General features: G+C 42.6%; 13 non-coding genes across 13 annotated transcripts; all 13 read left to right on the top strand.

Annotated features, from left to right (window-relative positions):
• The first annotated feature begins 1,134 nt into the window (after positions 1-1,134).
• Positions 1,135-1,208, top strand: trnai-aau. The gene has a single exon. It is a non-coding gene; the product is annotated as a tRNA-Ile (tRNA).
• An 82-nt stretch (positions 1,209-1,290) lies between these two features.
• On the top strand, positions 1,291-1,363 carry trnaf-gaa. Its single transcript has one exon. It is a non-coding gene; the product is annotated as a tRNA-Phe (tRNA).
• Positions 1,364-1,809: 446 nt separating this feature from the next.
• On the top strand, positions 1,810-1,883 carry trnai-aau. The gene has a single exon. It is a non-coding gene; the product is annotated as a tRNA-Ile (tRNA).
• An 82-nt stretch (positions 1,884-1,965) lies between these two features.
• Positions 1,966-2,038, top strand: trnaf-gaa. Its single transcript has one exon. It is a non-coding gene; the product is annotated as a tRNA-Phe (tRNA).
• Positions 2,039-4,361: 2,323 nt separating this feature from the next.
• Positions 4,362-4,434, top strand: trnaf-gaa. The gene has a single exon. It is a non-coding gene; the product is annotated as a tRNA-Phe (tRNA).
• A 602-nt stretch (positions 4,435-5,036) lies between these two features.
• trnaf-gaa lies at positions 5,037-5,109 on the top strand. The gene has a single exon. It is a non-coding gene; the product is annotated as a tRNA-Phe (tRNA).
• A 1,264-nt stretch (positions 5,110-6,373) lies between these two features.
• trnaf-gaa lies at positions 6,374-6,446 on the top strand. Its single transcript has one exon. It is a non-coding gene; the product is annotated as a tRNA-Phe (tRNA).
• Positions 6,447-8,144: 1,698 nt separating this feature from the next.
• On the top strand, positions 8,145-8,217 carry trnaf-gaa. The gene has a single exon. It is a non-coding gene; the product is annotated as a tRNA-Phe (tRNA).
• Positions 8,218-10,378: 2,161 nt separating this feature from the next.
• trnaf-aaa lies at positions 10,379-10,452 on the top strand. Its single transcript has one exon. It is a non-coding gene; the product is annotated as a tRNA-Phe (tRNA).
• Positions 10,453-10,534: 82 nt separating this feature from the next.
• Positions 10,535-10,607, top strand: trnaf-gaa. Its single transcript has one exon. It is a non-coding gene; the product is annotated as a tRNA-Phe (tRNA).
• A 1,270-nt stretch (positions 10,608-11,877) lies between these two features.
• Positions 11,878-11,950, top strand: trnaf-gaa. Its single transcript has one exon. It is a non-coding gene; the product is annotated as a tRNA-Phe (tRNA).
• Positions 11,951-14,601: 2,651 nt separating this feature from the next.
• trnaf-aaa lies at positions 14,602-14,675 on the top strand. The gene has a single exon. It is a non-coding gene; the product is annotated as a tRNA-Phe (tRNA).
• Positions 14,676-14,757: 82 nt separating this feature from the next.
• On the top strand, positions 14,758-14,830 carry trnaf-gaa. The gene has a single exon. It is a non-coding gene; the product is annotated as a tRNA-Phe (tRNA).
• The last annotated feature ends 4,309 nt before the right edge of the window (positions 14,831-19,139 follow it).

The following is a 19,139-nucleotide window of genomic DNA, read 5'->3' as shown; positions in this document are numbered from 1 at the left end:
CAGGCTATGCTGTTGGTGTACTTGTTTGTTTACGTGCCAGCACTTGCAGAGGCTCGGTGCATTTCAACAATTGAGCAAAATAGCAAATGGCCGGTTAGCTGAGTTGGTTAGAGTGTGGTGCTAATAATGCCAAGGTCATGGGTTCGATCCCCATATTGGCTATGATGTACATTTTGAGTGTCAAAATTGTGAGTCACATGCATGTGAATTGTCAAGGGTGCCACAGAATTAAAATTAGTGAATTGCTGAAATAGCTCAGTTGGGAGAGCGTTAGACTGAAGATCTAAAGGTCCCTGTTTCGGCATTTGTATTTGTTCTTTCTTCATGCTGTGCTACGCTGCTCCTCTGAAAGTAAGTAATTTCTTGCTTTTTCATCTGACATTTTGACATCAGTGTTACAGGAAAGTTGCTTGTCATTGTTACATGACAGTAGGTTGTCGTAAGACAAGGCTGCATGAAGTGTGAAGTGGGGCTTTCTTGGATGCACAAAAAAAAATGTTTTTGGGGATTGCGGGAATCGATCCCACTACCTATAGCATGCTAAGCAAACACAATACCAATTGATCAAATTCCCCAGCTGTTTGGAATTGCCACAAGGAGCAACCAAGAGTGTCCAGTCTTGTCAGGCTATGCTGTTGGTGGACTTGTTAGTTTGTGCTCCAGCACTTGCAGAGGCTCGGTGCATCTCAACAATTGTGCTCTGTAGCCAGCGGCCGGTTAGCTCAGTTGGTTAGAGTGTGTGATACGCTGCTCCTCTGAAAGTAAGTAATGTCTTTCTTTTTCATCTGACATTGTGACATCAGTGTTACATGAGAGTTTCTTGTCATTGTTACATGACAGTTTCTTGTCATTGTTTACATGACTGTAGGTTGTCGTAAGACAAGGCTGCATGAAGTGTGAACTGGAGTTTTCTTGGATCCATGAAAGAATTTGCTTTTGGAGAATGCAGGCATCGATCCCACTACCTCACGCATGCAAAGCATTTGAGCTAATTCCCCAGCCGTTTGGAATTTCCGCAAGAAGCAACCTAGAGGGTCCAGTCTCGTCAGGCTATGCTGTTGGTGGACTTGTTTGTTTACGTGCCAGCACTTGCAGAGGCTCGGTGCATTGCCACAATTGAGCAAAATCGCAAATGGCTGGTTAGCTCAGTTGGTTAGAGTGTGGTGCTAATAACGCCAAGGTCATGGGTTCGATCCCCGTACTGGCTATGATGTAAGTTTTGAGTGTCAAAATTGTGAGTCACATGCATGTGAATTGTCAAGGGTGCCACAGAATTAAAATTAGTGAATTGCCGAAATAGCTCAGTTGGGAGAGCGTTAGACTGAAGATCTAAAGGTCCCTGGTTCGATCCCGGGTTTCGGCATTTGTATTTGTTCTTACTTCATGCTCTGGCTTCAAGGAAACTATCCACAGCTTTGTTTGTGGGCCTCAATGGTGTGTGCTACGCTGCTCCTCTCAAAGTAAGTAATTTCTTGCTTTTTCATCTGACATTTTGACATCAGTGTTACAGGAAAGTTTCTTGTCATTGTTTACATGACAGTAGGTTGTCGTAAGACAAGGCTGCATGAAGTGTGAACTGTAGTTTTCTTGGATCCATGAAAGAATTTGCTTTTGGAGAATGCAGGCATCGATCCCACTACCTCACGCATGCAAAGCATTTGAGCTAATTCCCCAGCCGTTTGGAATTTCCGCAAGAAGCAACCTAGAGGGTCCAGTCTCGTCAGGCTATGCTGTTGGTGGACTTGTTTGTTTACGTGCCAGCACTTGCAGAGGCTCGGTGCATTGCCACAATTGAGCAAAATCACAAATGGCTGGTTAGCTCAGTTGGTTAGAGTGTGGTGCTAATAACGCCAAGGTCATGGGTTCGATCCCCGTACTGGCTATGATGTAAGTTTTGAGTGTCAAAATTGTGAGTCACATGCATGTGAATTGTCAAGGGTGCCACAGAATTAAAATTAGTGAATTGCCGAAATAGCTCAGTTGGGAGAGCGTTAGACTGAAGATCTAAAGGTCCCTGGTTCGATCCCGGGTTTCGGCATTTGTATTTGTTCTTACTTCATGCTCTGGCTTCAAGGAAACTATCCACAGCTTTGTTTGTGGGCCTCAATGGTGTGTGCTACGCTGCTCCTCTCAAAGTAAGTAATTTCTTGCTTTTTCATCTGACATTTTGACATCAGTGTTACAGGAAAGTTTCTTGTCATTGTTTACATGACAGTAGGTTGTCGTAAGACAAGGCTGCATGAAGTGTGAACTGGAGTTTTCTTGGATCCATGAAAGAATTTGCTTTTGGAGAATGCAGGCATCGATCCCACTACCTCACGCATGCAAAGCATTTGAGCTAATTCCCCAGCCGTTTGGAATTTCCGCAAGAAGCAACCTAGAGGGTCCAGTCTTGTCAGGCTATGCTGTTGGTGGACTTGTTTGTTTACGTGCCAGCACTTGCAGAGGCTCGGTGCATTTCAACAATTGAGCAAAATTGCAAATGGCCGGTTAGCTGAGTTGGTTAGAGTGTGGTGCTAATAACGCCAAGGTCATGGGTTCGATCCCCATATTGGCTATGATGTACATTTTGAGTGTCAAAATTGTGAGTCACATGCATGTGAATTGTCAAGGGTGCCACAGAATTAAAATTAGTGAATTGCCGAAATAGCTCAGTTGGGAGAGCGTTAGACTGAAGATCTAAAGGTCCCTGTTTCGGCATTTGTATTTGTTCTTTCTTCATGCTGTGCTACGCTGCTCCTCTGAAAGTAAGTAATTTCTTGCTTTTTCATCTGACATTTTGACATCAGTGTTACAGGAAAGTTGCTTGTCATTGTTACATGACAGTAGGTTGTCGTAAGACAAGGCTGCATGAAGTGTGAAGTGGGGCTTTCTTGGATGCACAAAAAAAAATGTTTTTGGGGATTGCGGGAATCGATCCCACTACCTATAGCATGCTAAGCAAACACAATACCAATTGATCAAATTCCCCAGCTGTTTGGAATTGCCACAAGGAGCAACCAAGAGTGTCCAGTCTTGTCAGGCTATGCTGTTGGTGGACTTGTTAGTTTGTGCTCCAGCACTTGCAGAGGCTCGGTGCATCTCAACAATTGTGCTCTGTAGCCAGCGGCCGGTTAGCTCAGTTGGTTAGAGTGTGTGATACGCTGCTCCTCTGAAAGTAAGTAATGTCTTTCTTTTTCATCTGACATTGTGACATCAGTGTTACATGAGAGTTTCTTGTCATTGTTACATGACAGTTTCTTGTCATTGTTTACATGACTGTAGGTTGTCGTAAGACAAGGCTGCATGAAGTGTGAACTGGAGTTTTCTTGGATCCATGAAAGAATTTGCTTTTGGAGAATGCAGGCATCGATCCCACTACCTCACGCATGCAAAGCATTTGAGCTAATTCCCCAGCCGTTTGGAATTTCCGCAAGAAGCAACCTAGAGGGTCCAGTCTTGTCAGGCTATGCTGTTGGTGCACTTGTTTGTTTAAGTTCCAGCACTTGCAGAGGCTCGGTGCATTTCAACAATTGAGCAAAATAGCAAATGGCCGGTTAGCTGAGTTGGTTAGAGTGTGGTGCTAATAACCCCAAGGTCATGGGTTCGATCCTCATATTGGCTATGATGTACATTTTGTGTGTCAAAATTGTGAGTCACATGCGTGTGAATTGTCAAGGGTGCCACAGAATTAAAATTAGTGAATTTCCGAAATAGCTCAGTTGGGTGAGCGTTAGACTGAAGATCTAAAGGTCCCTGGTTCGATCCCGGGTTTCAGCATTTGTATTTGTTATTTCTTCATGCTCTGGCTTCAAGGAAACTATCCACAGCTTTGTTTGTGGGCCTCAATGGTGTGTGCTACGCTGCTCCTCTGAAAGTAAGTAATTTCTTGCTTTTTCATCTGACATTTTGACATCAGTGTTACAGGAAAGTTTCTTGTCATTGTTTACATGACAGTAGGTTGTCGTAAGACAAGGCTGCATGAAGTGTGAACTGTAGTTTTCTTGGATCCATGAAAGAATTTGCTTTTGGAGAATGCAGGCATCGATCCCACTACCTCACGCATGCAAAGCATTTGAGCTAATTCCCCAGCCGTTTGGAATTTCCGCAAGAAGCAACCTAGAGGGTCCAGTCTTGTCAGGCTATGCTGTTGGTGTACTTGTTTGTTTACGTGCCAGCACTTGCAGAGGCTCGGTGCATTTCAACAATTGAGCAAAATAGCAAATGGCCGGTTAGCTGAGTTGGTTAGAGTGTGGTGCTAATAATGCCAAGGTCATGGGTTCGATCCCCATATTGGCTATGATGTACATTTTGAGTGTCAAAATTGTGAGTCACATGCATGTGAATTGTCAAGGGTGCCACAGAATTAAAATTAGTGAATTGCTGAAATAGCTCAGTTGGGAGAGCGTTAGACTGAAGATCTAAAGGTCCCTGGTTCGATCCCGGGTTTTGGCATCTGTATTTGTTCTTTCTTCATGATCTGGCTTCAAGGAAACTATCCACAGGTTTGTTTGTGGGCCTCAATGGTGTGTGCTACGCTGCTCCTCTGAAAGTAAGTAATTTCTTGCTTTTTCATCTGACATTTTGACATCAGTGTTACAGGAAAGTTTCTTGTCATTGTTTACATGACAGTAGGTTGTCGTAAGACAAGGCTGCATGAAGTGTGAACTGTAGTTTTCTTGGATCCATGAAAGAATTTGCTTTTGGAGAATGCAGGCATCGATCCCACTACCTCACGCATGCAAAGCATTTGAGCTAATTCCCCAGCCGTTTGGAATTTCCGCAAGAAGCAACCTAGAGGGTCCAGTCTTGTCAGGCTATGCTGTTGGTGTAATTGTTTGTTTACGTGCCAGCACTTGCAGAGGCTCGGTGCATTTCAACAATTGAGCAAAATAGCAAATGGCCGGTTAGCTGAGTTGGTTAGAGTGTGGTGCTAATAATGCCAAGGTCATGGGTTCGATCCCCATATTGGCTATGATGTACATTTTGAGTGTCAAAATTGTGAGTCACATGCATGTGAATTGTCAAGGGTGCCACAGAATTAAAATTAGTGAATTGCTGAAATAGCTCAGTTGGGAGAGCGTTAGACTGAAGATCTAAAGGTCCCTGGTTCGATCCCGGGTTTCGGCATCTGTATTTGTTCTTTCTTCATGATCTGGCTTCAAGGAAACTATCCACAGGTTTGTTTGTGGGCCTCAATGGTGTGTGCTACGCTGCTCCTCTGAAAGTAAGTAATTTCTTGCTTTTTCATCTGACATTTTGACATCAGTGTTACAGGAAAGTTTCTTGTCATTGTTTACATGACAGTAGGTTGTCGTAAGACAAGGCTGCATGAAGTGTGAACTGTAGTTTTCTTGGATCCATGAAAGAATTTGCTTTTGGAGAATGCAGGCATCGATCCCACTACCTCACGCATGCAAAGCATTTGAGCTAATTCCCCAGCCGTTTGGAATTTCCGCAAGAAGCAACCTAGAAGGTCCAGTCTTGTCAGGCTATGCTGTTGGTGGACTTGTTTGTTTACGTGCCAGCACTTGCAGAGGCTCGGTGCATTTCAACAATTGAGCAAAATAGCAAATGGCCAGTTAGCTGAGTTGGTTAGAGTGTGGTGCTAATAACGCCAAGGTCATGGGTTCGATCCCCATATTGGCTATGATGTACATTTTGAGTGTCAAAATTGTGAGTCACATGCATGTGAATTGTCAAGGGTGCCACAGAATTAAAATTAGTGAATTGCCGAAATAGCTCAGTTGGGAGAGCGTTAGACTGAAGATCTAAAGGTCCCTGTTTCGGCATTTGTATTTGTTATTTCTTCATGCTCTGGCTTCAAGGAAACTATCCACAGCTTTGTTTGTGGGCCTCAATGGTGTGTGCTACGCTGCTCCTCTGAAAGTAAGTAATTTCTTGCTTTTTCATCTGACATTTTGACATCAGTGTTACAGGAAAGTTTCTTGTCATTGTTTACATGACAGTAGGTTGTCGTAAGACAAGGCTGCATGAAGTGTGAACTGTAGTTTTCTTGGATCCATGAAAGAATTTGCTTTTGGAGAATGCAGGCATCGATCCCACTACCTCACGCATGCAAAGCATTTGAGCTAATTCCCCAGCCGTTTGGAATTTCCGCAAGAAGCAACCTAGAGGGTCCAGTCTTGTCAGGCTATGCTGTTGGTGTACTTGTTTGTTTACGTGCCAGCACTTGCAGAGGCTCGGTGCATTTCAACAATTGAGCAAAATAGCAAATGGCCGGTTAGCTGAGTTGGTTAGAATGTGGTGCTAATAATGCCAAGGTCATGGGTTCGATCCCCATATTGGCTATGATGTACATTTTGAGTGTCAAAATTGTGAGTCACATGCATGTGAATTGTCAAGGGTGCCACAGAATTAAAATTAGTGAATTGCTGAAATAGCTCAGTTGGGAGAGCGTTAGACTGAAGATCTAAAGGTCCCTGGTTCGATCCCGGGTTTTGGCATCTGTATTTGTTCTTTCTTCATGATCTGGCTTCAAGGAAACTATCCACAGGTTTGTTTGTGGGCCTCAATGGTGTGTGCTACGCTGCTCCTCTGAAAGTAAGTAATTTCTTGCTTTTTCATCTGACATTTTGACATCAGTGTTACAGGAAAGTTTCTTGTCATTGTTTACATGACAGTAGGTTGTCGTAAGACAAGGCTGCATGAAGTGTGAACTGTAGTTTTCTTGGATCCATGAAAGAATTTGCTTTTGGAGAATGCAGGCATCGATCCCACTACCTCACGCATGCAAAGCATTTGAGCTAATTCCCCAGCCGTTTGGAATTTCCGCAAGAAGCAACCTAGAGGGTCCAGTCTTGTCAGGCTATGCTGTTGGTGTACTTGTTTGTTTACGTGCCAGCACTTGCAGAGGCTCGGTGCATTTCAACAATTGAGCAAAATAGCAAATGGCCGGTTAGCTGAGTTGGTTAGAGTGTGGTGCTAATAATGCCAAGGTCATGGGTTCGATCCCAATATTGGCTATGATGTACATTTTGAGTGTCAAAATTGTGAGTCACATGCATGTGAATTGTCAAGGGTGCCACAGAATTAAAATTAGTGAATTGCCGAAATAGCTCAGTTGGGAGAGCGTTAGACTGAAGATCTAAAGGTCCCTGTTTCGGCATTTGTATTTGTTCTTTCTTCATGCTCTGGCTTCAAGGAAACTATCCACAGCTTTGTTTGTGGGCCTCAATGGTGTGTGCTACGCTGCTCCTCTGAAAGTAAGTAATTTCTTGCTTTTTCATCTGACATTTTGACATCAGTGTTACAGGAAAGTTGCTTGTCATTGTTACATGACAGTAGGTTGTCGTAAGACAAGGCTGCATGAAGTGTGAACTGGGGCTTTCTTGGATCCTCAAAAAAAAATGATTTTGGGGATTGCGGGAATCGATCCCACTACCTATAGCATGCTATGCAAACACAATACCAATTGATCAAATTCCCCAGCTGTTTGTAATTGCCACAAGGAGCAACCAAGAGTGTCCAGTCTTGTCAGGCTATGCTGTTGGTGGACTTGTTAGTTTGTGCTCCAGCACTTGCAGAGGCTCGGTGCATCTCAACAATTGTGCTCTGTAGCCAGCGGCCGGTTAGCTCAGTTGGTTAGAGTGTGTGATACGCTGCTCCTCTGAAAGTAAGTCATGTCTTTCTTTTTCATCTGACATTGTGACATCAGTGTTACATGAGAGTTTCTTGTCATTGTTACATGACAGTTTCTTGTCATTGTTGACATGACAGTAGGTTGTCGTAAGACAAGGCTGCATGAAGTGTGAACTGGAGTTTTCTTGGATCCATTAAAGAATTTGCTTTTGGAGAATGCAGGCATCGATCCCACTACCTCACGCATGCAAAGCATTTGAGCTAATTCCCCAGCCGTTTGGAATTTCCGCAAGAAGCAACCTAGAGGGTCCAGTCTTGTCAGGCTATGCTGTTGGTGGACTTGTTTGTTTACGTGCCAGCACTTGCAGAGGCTCGGTGCATTTCAACAATTGAGCAAAATAGCAAATGGCCGGTTAGCTGAGTTGGTTAGAGTGTGTTGCTAAAAACTCCAAGGTCATGGGTTCGATCCCCATATTGGCTATGATGTACATTTTGAGTGACAAAATTGTGAGTCACATGCATGTGAATTGTCAAGGGTGCCACAGAATTAAAATTAGTGAATTGCCGAAATAGCTCAGTTGGGAGAGCGTTAGACTGAAGATCTAAAGGTCCCTGGTTCGTTCCCGGGTTTCGGCATTTGTAATTGTTCTGGCTTCAAGGAAAGTATCCACAGCTTTGTTTGTGGGCCTCAATGGTGTGTGCTACGCTGCTCCTCTGTAAGTAATTTCTTGCTTTTTCATCTGACATTTTGACATCAGTGTTACAGGAAAGTTGCTTGTCATCGTTACATGACTGTAGGTTGTTGTAAGACAAGGCTGCATGAAGTGTGAACTGGAGCTTTCTTGGATCCACAAAAAAAATTGTTTTTGTGGAATGCGGGCATCGATCCCACTACCTATAGCATGCTAAGCAAACACAATACCAATTGATCAAATTCCCCAGCTGTTTGGAATTGCCACAAGGAGCAACCAAGAGTGTCCATTTTTGTCTGGCTATGCTGTTGGTGGACTTGTTAGTTTGCGCTCCAGCACTTCCAGAGGCTCGGTGTATCTCAAAAATTGCACGCAATAGCTAGTGGCATGTTAGCTCAGTTTGTTAGAGTGTGGTGCTAATAACGCCAAGGTCATGGGTTCGATCCCTGTACTGACTATGATGTACATTTTGAGTGTCAAAATTGTGAGTCACATGCTTGTGAATTGTAAAGGGTGCCACAGAATTAAGTTTGGTGAATTGCCGAAATAGCTCATTTGGGAGAGCATTAGACTGAAGATCTAAAGGTCCCTGGTTAGATCTGGGGTTTTGGCATTTGTATTTGTTCTTTCTTTATGCTCTGGCTTCAAGGAAACTATACACAGCTTTGTTTGTGGGCCTCAATGGTGTGTGCTACGCTGCTCCTCTGAAAGTAAGTAATTTCTTGCTTTTTCATCTGACATTTTGACATCAGTGTTACAGGAAAGTTTCTTGTCATTGTTTACATGACAGTAGGTTGTCGTAAGACAAGGCTGCATGAAGTGTGAACTGGAGTTTTCTTGGATCCATGAAAGAATTTGCTTTTGGAGAATGCAGGCATCGATCCCACTACCTCACGCATGCAAAGCATTTGAGCTAATTCCCCAGCCGTTTGGAATTTCCGCAAGAAGCAACCTAGAGGGTCCAGTCTTGTCAGGCTATGCTGTTGGTGGACTTGTTTGTTTACGTGCCAGCACTTGCAGAGGCTCGGTGCATTTCAACAATTGAGCAAAATAGCAAATGGCCGGTTAGCTGAGTTGGTTAGAGTGTGGTGCTAATAACGCCAAGGTCATGGGTTCGATCCCCATATTGGCTATGATGTACATTTTGAGTGTCAAAATTGTGAGTCACATGCATGTGAATTGTCAAGGGTGCCACAGAATTAAAATTAGTGAATTGCCGAAATAGCTCAGTTGGGAGAGCGTTAGACTGAAGATCTAAAGGTCCCTGTTTCGGCATTTGTATTTGTTCTTTCTTCATGCTGTGCTACGCTGCTCCTCTGAAAGTAAGTAATTTCTTGCTTTTTCATCTGACATTTTGACATCAGTGTTACAGGAAAGTTGCTTGTCATTGTTACATGACAGTAGGTTGTCGTAAGACAAGGCTGCATGAAGTGTGAAGTGGGGCTTTCTTGGATGCACAAAAAAAAATGTTTTTGGGGATTGCGGGAATCGATCCCAATACCTATAGCATGCTAAGCAAACACAATACCAATTGATCAAATTCCCCAGCTGTTTGGAATTGCCACAAGGAGCAACCAAGAGTGTCCAGTCTTGTCAGGCTATGCTGTTGGTGGACTTGTTAGTTTGTGCTCCAGCACTTGCAGAGGCTCGGTGCATCTCAACAATTGTGCTCTGTAGCCAGCGGCCGGTTAGCTCAGTTGGTTAGAGTGTGTGATACGCTGCTCCTCTGAAAGTAAGTAATGTCTTTCTTTTTCATCTGACATTGTGACATCAGTGTTACATGAGAGTTTCTTGTCATTGTTACATGACAGTTTCTTGTCATTGTTTACATGACTGTAGGTTGTCGTAAGACAAGGCTGCATGAAGTGTGAACTGGAGTTTTCTTGGATCCATGAAAGAATTTGCTTTTGGAGAATGCAGGCATCGATCCCACTACCTCACGCATGCAAAGCATTTGAGCTAATTCCCCAGCCGTTTGGAATTTCCGCAAGAAGCAACCTAGAGGGTCCAGTCTTGTCAGGCTATGCTGTTGGTGTACTTGTTTGTTTACGTGCCAGCACTTGCAGAGGCTCGGTGCATTTCAACAATTGAGCAAAATAGCAAATGGCCGGTTAGCTGAGTTGGTTAGAGTGTGGTGCTAAAAACGCCAAGGTCATGGGTTCGATCCCCATATTGGCTATGATGTACATTTTGAGTGTCAAAATTGTGAGTCACATGCATGTGAATTGTCAAGGGTGCCACAGAATTAAAATTAGTGAATTGCCGAAATAGCTCAGTTGGGAGAGCGTTAGACTGAAGATCTAAAGGTCCCTGGTTCGTTCCCGGGTTTCGGCATTTGTAATTGTTCTGGCTTCAAGGAAAGTATCCACAGCTTTGTTTGTGGGCCTCAATGGTGTGTGCTACGCTGCTCCTCTGTAAGTAATTTCTTGCTTTTTCATCTGACATTTTGACATCAGTGTTACAGGAAAGTTGCTTGTCATCGTTACATGACTGTAGGTTGTTGTAAGACAAGGCTGCATGAAGTGTGAACTGGAGCTTTCTTGGATCCACAAAAAAAATTGTTTTTGTGGAATGCGGGCATCGATCCCACTACCTATAGCATGCTAAGCAAACACAATACCAATTGATCAAATTCCCCAGCTGTTTGGAATTGCCACAAGGAGCAACCAAGAGTGTCCATTTTTGTCTGGCTATGCTGTTGGTGGACTTGTTAGTTTGCGCTCCAGCACTTCCAGAGGCTCGGTGTATCTCAAAAATTGCACGCAATAGCTAGTGGCATGTTAGCTCAGTTTGTTAGAGTGTGGTGCTAATAACGCCAAGGTCATGGGTTCGATCCCTGTACTGACTATGATGTACATTTTGAGTGTCAAAATTGTGAGTCACATGCTTGTGAATTGTAAAGGGTGCCACAGAATTAAGTTTGGTGAATTGCCGAAATAGCTCATTTGGGAGAGCATTAGACTGAAGATCTAAAGGTCCCTGGTTAGATCCGGGGTTTTGGCATTTGTATTTGTTCTTTCTTTATGCTCTGGCTTCAAGGAAACTATACACAGCTTTGTTTGTGGGCCTCAATGGTGTGTGCTACGCTGCTCCTCTGAAAGTAAGTAATTTCTTGCTTTTTCATCTGACATTTTGACATCAGTGTTACAGGAAAGTTTCTTGTCATTGTTTACATGACAGTAGGTTGTCGTAAGACAAGGCTGCATGAAGTGTGAACTGGAGTTTTCTTGGATCCATGAAAGAATTTGTTTTGGAGAATGCAGGCATCGATCCCACTACCTCACGCATGCAAAGCATTTGAGCTAATTCCCCAGCCGTTTGGAATTTCCGCAAGAAGCAACCTAGAGGGTCCAGTCTTGTCAGGCTATGCTGTTGGTGGACTTGTTTGTTTACGTGCCAGCACTTGCAGAGGCTCGGTGCATTTCAACAATTGAGCAAAATAGCAAATGGCCGGTTAGCTGAGTTGGTTAGAGTGTGGTGCTAATAACGCCAAGGTCATGGGTTCTATCCCCATATTGGCTATGATGTACATTTTGAGTGTCAAAATTGTGAGTCACATGCATGTGAATTGTCAAGGGTGCCACAGAATTAAAATTAGTGAATTGCCGAAATAGCTCAGTTGGGAGAGCGTTAGACTGAAGATCTAAAGGTCCCTGGTTCGATCCCGGGTTTCGGCATTTGTATTTGTTATTTCTTCATGCTCTGGCTTCAAGGAAACTATCCACAGCTTTGTTTGTGGGCCTCAATGGTGTGTGCTACGCTGCTCCTCTGAAAGTAAGTAATTTCTTGCTTTTTCATCTGACATTTTGACATCAGTGTTATAGGAAAGTTGCTTGTCATTGTTACATGACAGTAGGTTGTCGTAAGACAAGGCTGCATGAAGTGTGAACTGGGGCTTTCTTGGATCCTCAAAAAAAAATGATTTTGGGGATTGCGGGAATCGATCCCACTACCTATAGCATGCTAAGCAAACACAATACCAATTGATCAAATTCCCCAGCTGTTTGGAATTGCCACAAGGAGCAACCAAGAGTGTCCATTTTTGTCTGGCTATGCTGTTGGTGGACTTGTTAGTTTGCGCTCCAGCACTTCCAGAGGCGCGGTGTATCTCAACAATTGTGCTCTGTAGCCAGCGGCCGGTTAGCTCAGTTGGTTAGAGTGTGTGATACGCTGCTCCTCTGAAAGTAAGTCATGTCTTTCTTTTTCATCTGACATTGTGACATCAGTGTTACATGAGAGTTTCTTGTCATTGTTACATGACAGTTTCTTGTCATTGTTGACATGACAGTAGGTTGTCGTAAGACAAGGCTGCATGAAGTGTGAACTGTAGTTTTCTTGGATCCATTAAAGAATTTGCTTTTGGAGAATGCAGGCATCGATCCCACTACCTCACGCATGCAAAGCATTTGAGCTAATTCCCCAGCCGTTTGGAATTTCCGCAAGAAGCAACCTAGAGGGTCCAGTCTTGTCAGGCTATGCTGTTGGTGTACTTGTTTGTTTACGTGCCAGCACTTGCAGAGGCTCGGTGCATTTCAACAATTGAGCAAAATAGCAAATGGCCGGTTAGCTGAGTTGGTTAGAGTGTGGTGCTAATAATGCCAAGGTCATGGGTTCGATCCCCATATTGGCTATGATGTACATTTTGAGTGTCAAAATTGTGAGTCACATGCATGTGAATTGTCAAGGGTGCCACAGAATTAAAATTAGTGAATTGCTGAAATAGCTCAGTTGGGAGAGTGTTAGACTGAAGATCTAAAGGTCTCTGGTTCGATCCCGGGTTTCGGCATCTGTATTTGTTCGTTCTTCATGATCTGGCTTCAAGGAAACTATCCACAGCTTTGTTTGTGGGCCTCAATGGTGTGTGCTACGCTGCTCCTCTGAAAGTAAGTAATTTCTTGCTTTTTCATCTGACATTTTGACATCAGTGTTACAGGAAAGTTTCTTGTCATTGTTTACATGACAGTAGGTTGTCGTAAGACAAGGCTGCATGAAGTGTGAACTGTAGTTTTCTTGGATCCATGAAAGAATTTGCTTTTGGAGAATGCAGGCATCGATCCCACTACCTCACGCATGCAAAGCATTTGAGCTAATTCCCCAGCCGTTTGGAATTTCCGCAAGAAGCAACCTAGAAGGTCCAGTCTTGTCAGGCTATGCTGTTGGTGGACTTGTTTGTTTACGTGCCAGCACTTGCAGAGGCTCGGTGCATTTCAACAATTGAGCAAAATAGCAAATGGCCAGTTAGCTGAGTTGGTTAGAGTGTGCTGCTAATAACTCCAAGGTCATGGGTTCGATCCCCATATTGGCTATGATGTACATTTTGAGTGTCAAAATTGTGAGTCACATGCATGTGAATTGTCAAGGGTGCCACAGAATTAAAATTAGTGAATTGCCGAAATAGCTCAGTTGGGAGAGCGTTAGACTGAAGATCTAAAGGTCCCTGTTTCGGCATTTGTATTTGTTCTTTCTTCATGCTCTGGCTTCAAGGAAACTATCCACAGCTTTGTTTGTGGGCCTCAATGGTGTGTGCTACGCTGCTCCTCTGAAAGTAAGTAATTTCTTGCTTTTTCATCTGACATTTTGACATCAGTGTTACAGGAAAGTTGCTTGTCATTGTTACATGACAGTAGGTTGTCGTAAGACAAGGCTGCATGAAGTGTGAAGTGGGGCTTTCTTGGATCCACAAAAAAAAATGTTTTTGGGGATTGCGGGAATCGATCCCACTACCTATAGCATGCTAAGCAAACACAATACCAATTGATCAAATTCCCCAGCTGTTTGTAATTGCCACAAGGAGCAACCAAGAGTGTCCAGTCTTGTCAGGCTATGCTGTTGGTGGACTTGTTAGTTTGTGCTCCAGCACTTGCAGAGGCTCGGTGCATCTCAACAATTGTGCTCTGTAGCCAGCGGCCGGTTAGCTCAGTTGGTTAGAGTGTGTGATACGCTGCTCCTCTGAAAGTAAGTCATGTCTTTCTTTTTCATCTGACATTGTGACATCAGTGTTACATGAGAGTTTCTTGTCATTGTTACATGACAGTTTCTTGTCATTGTTGACATGACAGTAGGTTGTCGTAAGACAAGGCTGCATGAAGTGTGAACTGTAGTTTTCTTGGATCCATTAAAGAATTTGCTTTTGGAGAATGCAGGCATCGATCCCACTACCTCACGCATGCAAAGCATTTGAGCTAATTCCCCAGCCGTTTGGAATTTCCGCAAGAAGCAACCTAGAGGGTCCAGTCTTGTCAGGCTATGCTGTTGGTGGACATGTTTGTTTACGTGCCAGCACTTGCAGAGGCTCGGTGCATTTCAACAATTGAGCAAAATAGCAAATGGCCGGTTAGCTGAGTTGGTTAGAGTGTGGTGCTAAAAACGCCAAGGTCATGGGTTCGATCCCCATATTGGCTATGATGTACATTTTGAGTGTCAAAATTGTGAGTCACATGCATGTGAATTGTCAAGGGTGCCACAGAATTAAAATTAGTGAATTGCCGAAATAGCTCAGTTGGGAGAGCGTTAGACTGAAGATCTAAAGGTCCCTGGTTCGTTCCCGGGTTTCGGCATTTGTAATTGTTCTGGCTTCAAGGAAAGTATCCACAGCTTTGTTTGTGGGCCTCAATGGTGTGTGCTACGCTGCTCCTCTGAAAGTAAGTAATTTCTTGCTTTTTCATCTGACATTTTGACATCAGTGTTACAGGAAAGTTGCTTGTCATCGTTACATGACTGTAGGTTGTTGTAAGACAAGGCTGCATGAAGTGTGAACTGGAGCTTTCTTGGATCCACAATAAAAATTGTTTTTGTGGAATGCGGGCATCGATCCCACTACCTATAGCATGCTAAGCAAACACAATACCAATTGATCAAATTCCCCAGCTGTTTGTAATTGCCACAAGGAGCAACCAAGAGTGTCCAGTCTTGTCAGGCTATGCTGTTGGTGGACTTGTTAGTTTGCGCTCCAGCACTTCCAGAGGCTCGGTGTATCTCAAAAATTGCACGCAATAGCTAGTGGCAGGTTAGCTCAGTTTGTTAGAGTGTGGTGCTAATAACGCCAAGGTCATGGGTTCGATCCCTGTACTGACTATGATGTACATTTTGAGTGTCAAAATTGTGAGTCACATGCTTGTGAATTGTAAAGGGTGCCACAGAATTAAGTTTGGTGAATTGCCGAAATAGCTCATTTGGGAGAGCATTAGACTGAAGATCTAAAGGTCCCTGGTTAGATCTGGGGTTTTGGCATTTGTATTTGTTCTTTCTTTATGCTCTGGCTTCAAGGAAACTATACACAGCTTTGTTTGTGGGCCTCAATGGTGTGTGCTACGCTGCTCCTCTGAACGTAAGTAATGTCTTGCTTTTTCATCTGACATTTTGACATCAGTGTTACAGGAAAGTTGCTTGTCATCGTTACATGACTGTAGGTTGTTGTAAGACAAGGCTGCATGAAGTGTGAACTGGAGCTTTCTTGGATCCACAATAAAAATTGTTTTTGTGGAATGCGGGCATCGATCCCACTACCTATAGCATGCTAAGCAAACACAATACCAATTGATCAAATTCCCCAGCTGTTTGTAATTGCCACAAGGAGCAACCAAGAGTGTCCATTCTTGTCAGGCTATGCTGTTGGTGGACTTGTTAGTTTGCACTCCAGCACTTCCAGAGGCTCGGTGTATCTCAAAAATTGCACGCAATAGCTAGTGGCAGGTTAGCTCAGTTTGTTAGAGTGTGGTGCTAATAACGCCAAGGTCATGGGTTCGATCCCTGTACTGACTATGATGTACATTTTGAGTGTCAAAATTGCTCCAGCACTTGCAGAGGCTCGGTGCATCTCAACAATTGTGCTCTGTAGCCAGCGGCCAGTAAGCTCAGTTGGTTAGAGTGTGTGATACGCTGCTCTCTGAAAGTAAGTAATGAATGTCTTTCTTTTTCATCTGACATTGTGACATCAGTGTTACATGAGAGTTTATTGTCATTGTTACATGACAGTTTCTTGTCATTGTTTAAAAATAAAGAGCTGTCAAGTCATGGCGAAAGAACTGGGGAACGATGAACCTGTGGTGTCCTTTTTGAACTTGCCAGCATATATTACGGATGATGAAATATATGAGAAATTACAAGGATGGAAAGTGAACGCGACAACACCAATCAAGAGGAGGATGTGGCCAGTAACGGACATTGTGGACGGGACGAGATTTTGTAAGGTGAAGTTTACGGACAGCGTGCAATCATTGCCTTACTCAACAAAGTTCAATACTGTCGAAGGATTTGAATATTTCCGAGTGATCCACGATAACCAAGTTAAGGTATGTAGACTATGTATTCAACCGGGACACATACTTAAAGAATGTCCAGAATTTATATGTCATAAATGTGGTGAACAAGGGCATTATGCCAGGGAATGTTCGAACATCGGTGATATATGTAGAAGGTGTGACAGACCTAAGGACAGATATAAATGTAAGAAGGGGAGTGATGTCTTATTTCTTATTTCATTACTGAAGAAGATGAGGGGAGTGTGGCTATGGAGAGAGAATTAGAGAGTGATATGGAAAGTGTGTCGCAGGTGATTCCAGAGACAGCTATAGATGTGCTTGGAGAGTATGCAATTCCTTCTGGCAGTACTCGAGACGCAGTCTTGGTCTCTGCTGCTGACAAGGTGGAGCAGCAGCACAGGATTGGTGAATTAGACACACAGGTAGAGATGGTGCAAGGTACTTCTCAGGTGCCTGAACCAGCTTTAAGCCTGTGTGAAAATGACACCAAGGAGAGGGCTGGGTCCACTGGAGTTGACGGCACGGTTAAAGCGCATTTTACAAAAAGCTTGAATGTTGCTCCCCTCATAAGTCCAAGTCATGAGTCGGACGAAGAAATAGAGAGTGAGGATTTTCAGCTGTTTGCTAGAAATAAGAGATCATTGACGAAAGCTTGGGAGGTGATGGGATCTGGTAAAAAGAAAAAGTCTATTTTGAAATGACATGTTTGTCTTTGACTATATTTCTGCATACATTAACAATGATTAAAGTTGCATCACTAAATGGGAACAGTCTGAGAAATATGAACCAATTGGAGCAGGTTTTGGTGTCTGTGAAAGCTGACGTGGTGTTTTCAAGAGACTAATTGGACAGACTCCAAAATGTTGGAGATTAAGAGCAAATGGTCTGAGCTAATGTTTTGTAGTCACGGAAGTGAAAAAACATGTGGAGTAGCTATTTTGGTAAAAAATGATGTGGTTCAAAATGTCAAGCAGGTATATACAGATAATCAGGGCAGACTTATTGTTATTGAGTTTGAAGTGCAAAATGTCATTTTTCGTCTAATTAATGTTTATGCTTCGAATATTGAATCGGAAAGGAGAGATATGTTTAATAACCTAAGATCACTGTGTTCAGAAAATTGTATACTGGTAGGAGATTTTAACGTGAAGTGTATTAGAATGGATGTCTCGAGATGTGATAGTTTCAAACATGATTCGTCTAGAAATGCTTTATGGGAATTAATGAAAAATGAGAATCTTGTAGATATATGGAGGGCTGAACATTTAAATAGAAGAGTGTTTTCGAGAAGGCAGGTGGTGTTAAATGAACTAAAACAATGCAGAATTGATTTATGTTTAGTAAAAGAAGATGTGATACAGCAGGTTCAGAAGATGTCATATAACTTTACAGCATACAGTGATCATGCAGTAATGTCATTTCAGATAGGAGAATGTGTGTTTATGGTGGGAGGAAGTGAAAGTTAAAGCAAAAAACAGGAGTATTAGGTACTTTAAAAATCGTAACCGTGTAGATAAGGTGAAAGAAAAAATGCTTAGAAATAGGATGTTACGTGAACTTGAAAAGGCCGATGCTGATCCAGACTATGATGTTGAGAACTATTTGAAAATCCATGCAGAGCTAGGGTTTTATGAAAAAAAGAAATGTTTAGGTGCTATTGTTAGGAGTAAGGCACAGTATGCCTTGGAGGGAGAGAAATGTACTTCCTTTTTTCTGAGTCTTGAAAAACGAAAGCAATTTAAGAGTTATATTTTAGAATTGGAAAATGAAAAAGGTGTAAAGGTAAATGATTTTGTTGATATCGTAGATTCAGTTGAATCCTTTTACAGAAATCTTTATAAAAAGAATGATGTGGACAAAGTGTGTGTTGCAAAAGTGTTGGAGAAAATCAGTGCCAAAGTATCTCAGGCAGATAGAAGGATGTGTGATGAAGAGATTTCAATTATAGAAATCAAGGAAGCAATTGAGAACACTCAAGGAAATAAAAGTCCAGGTTTGGATGGTTTAACAAATGAATTCTATAAAGATTTTGTGGATACTTTGGCACCCATTTTATTGAAGGTTTTTCAGTATATGGAAGAGAATAAGGAAATCCCTGAGTCTATGTCAATTGGTATGTTAACCATCTTATTTAAAAATAGAGGCAGTAGGTTAAAGTTAGAAAATTATAGGCCTATTAGTCTTCTAAATTCAGATTATAAAATACTGACTCAAGTTTTAGCTAATAGGATGAAAAAGGTGATTGGACGTATTATTACATCAACACAAGCCTACTGAATACCTGGAAGAGATGTTGCAGATGTAATTTGTACAATTAGAGATGTTGTTAAGCAAATGAAAAATGAAGGTGGTATAGTTTTAAGTTTAGATTTTAAGAAAGCTTTTGATAAAGTGGAACATAGTTTTCTGCTACAGACTTTGGAGAGGTTTGGTTTTGGGCCAAAATTTGTATCTTGGATTAACTTGTTGTATAGTGGAGCAAAAAGTTGTGTTAAATGTAACGGAGTGTTAACAGATACTTTCCCTATAGAGAGGTAAGTAAGGCAGGGTTGTCCTTTGTCAGCTCAGTGTTTCTACGGAACCTTTAGCTGTTTTAATACTTGGA

Source organism: Oncorhynchus mykiss, unplaced genomic scaffold (assembly GCF_013265735.2).
Source record: "Oncorhynchus mykiss isolate Arlee unplaced genomic scaffold, USDA_OmykA_1.1 un_scaffold_302, whole genome shotgun sequence".
Classification (NCBI taxonomy): Eukaryota; Metazoa; Chordata; class Actinopteri; order Salmoniformes; family Salmonidae; genus Oncorhynchus; species Oncorhynchus mykiss.
Note: the sequence above shows the minus strand (reverse complement) of the source record. Positions and strands in the feature narration are given on the sequence as shown.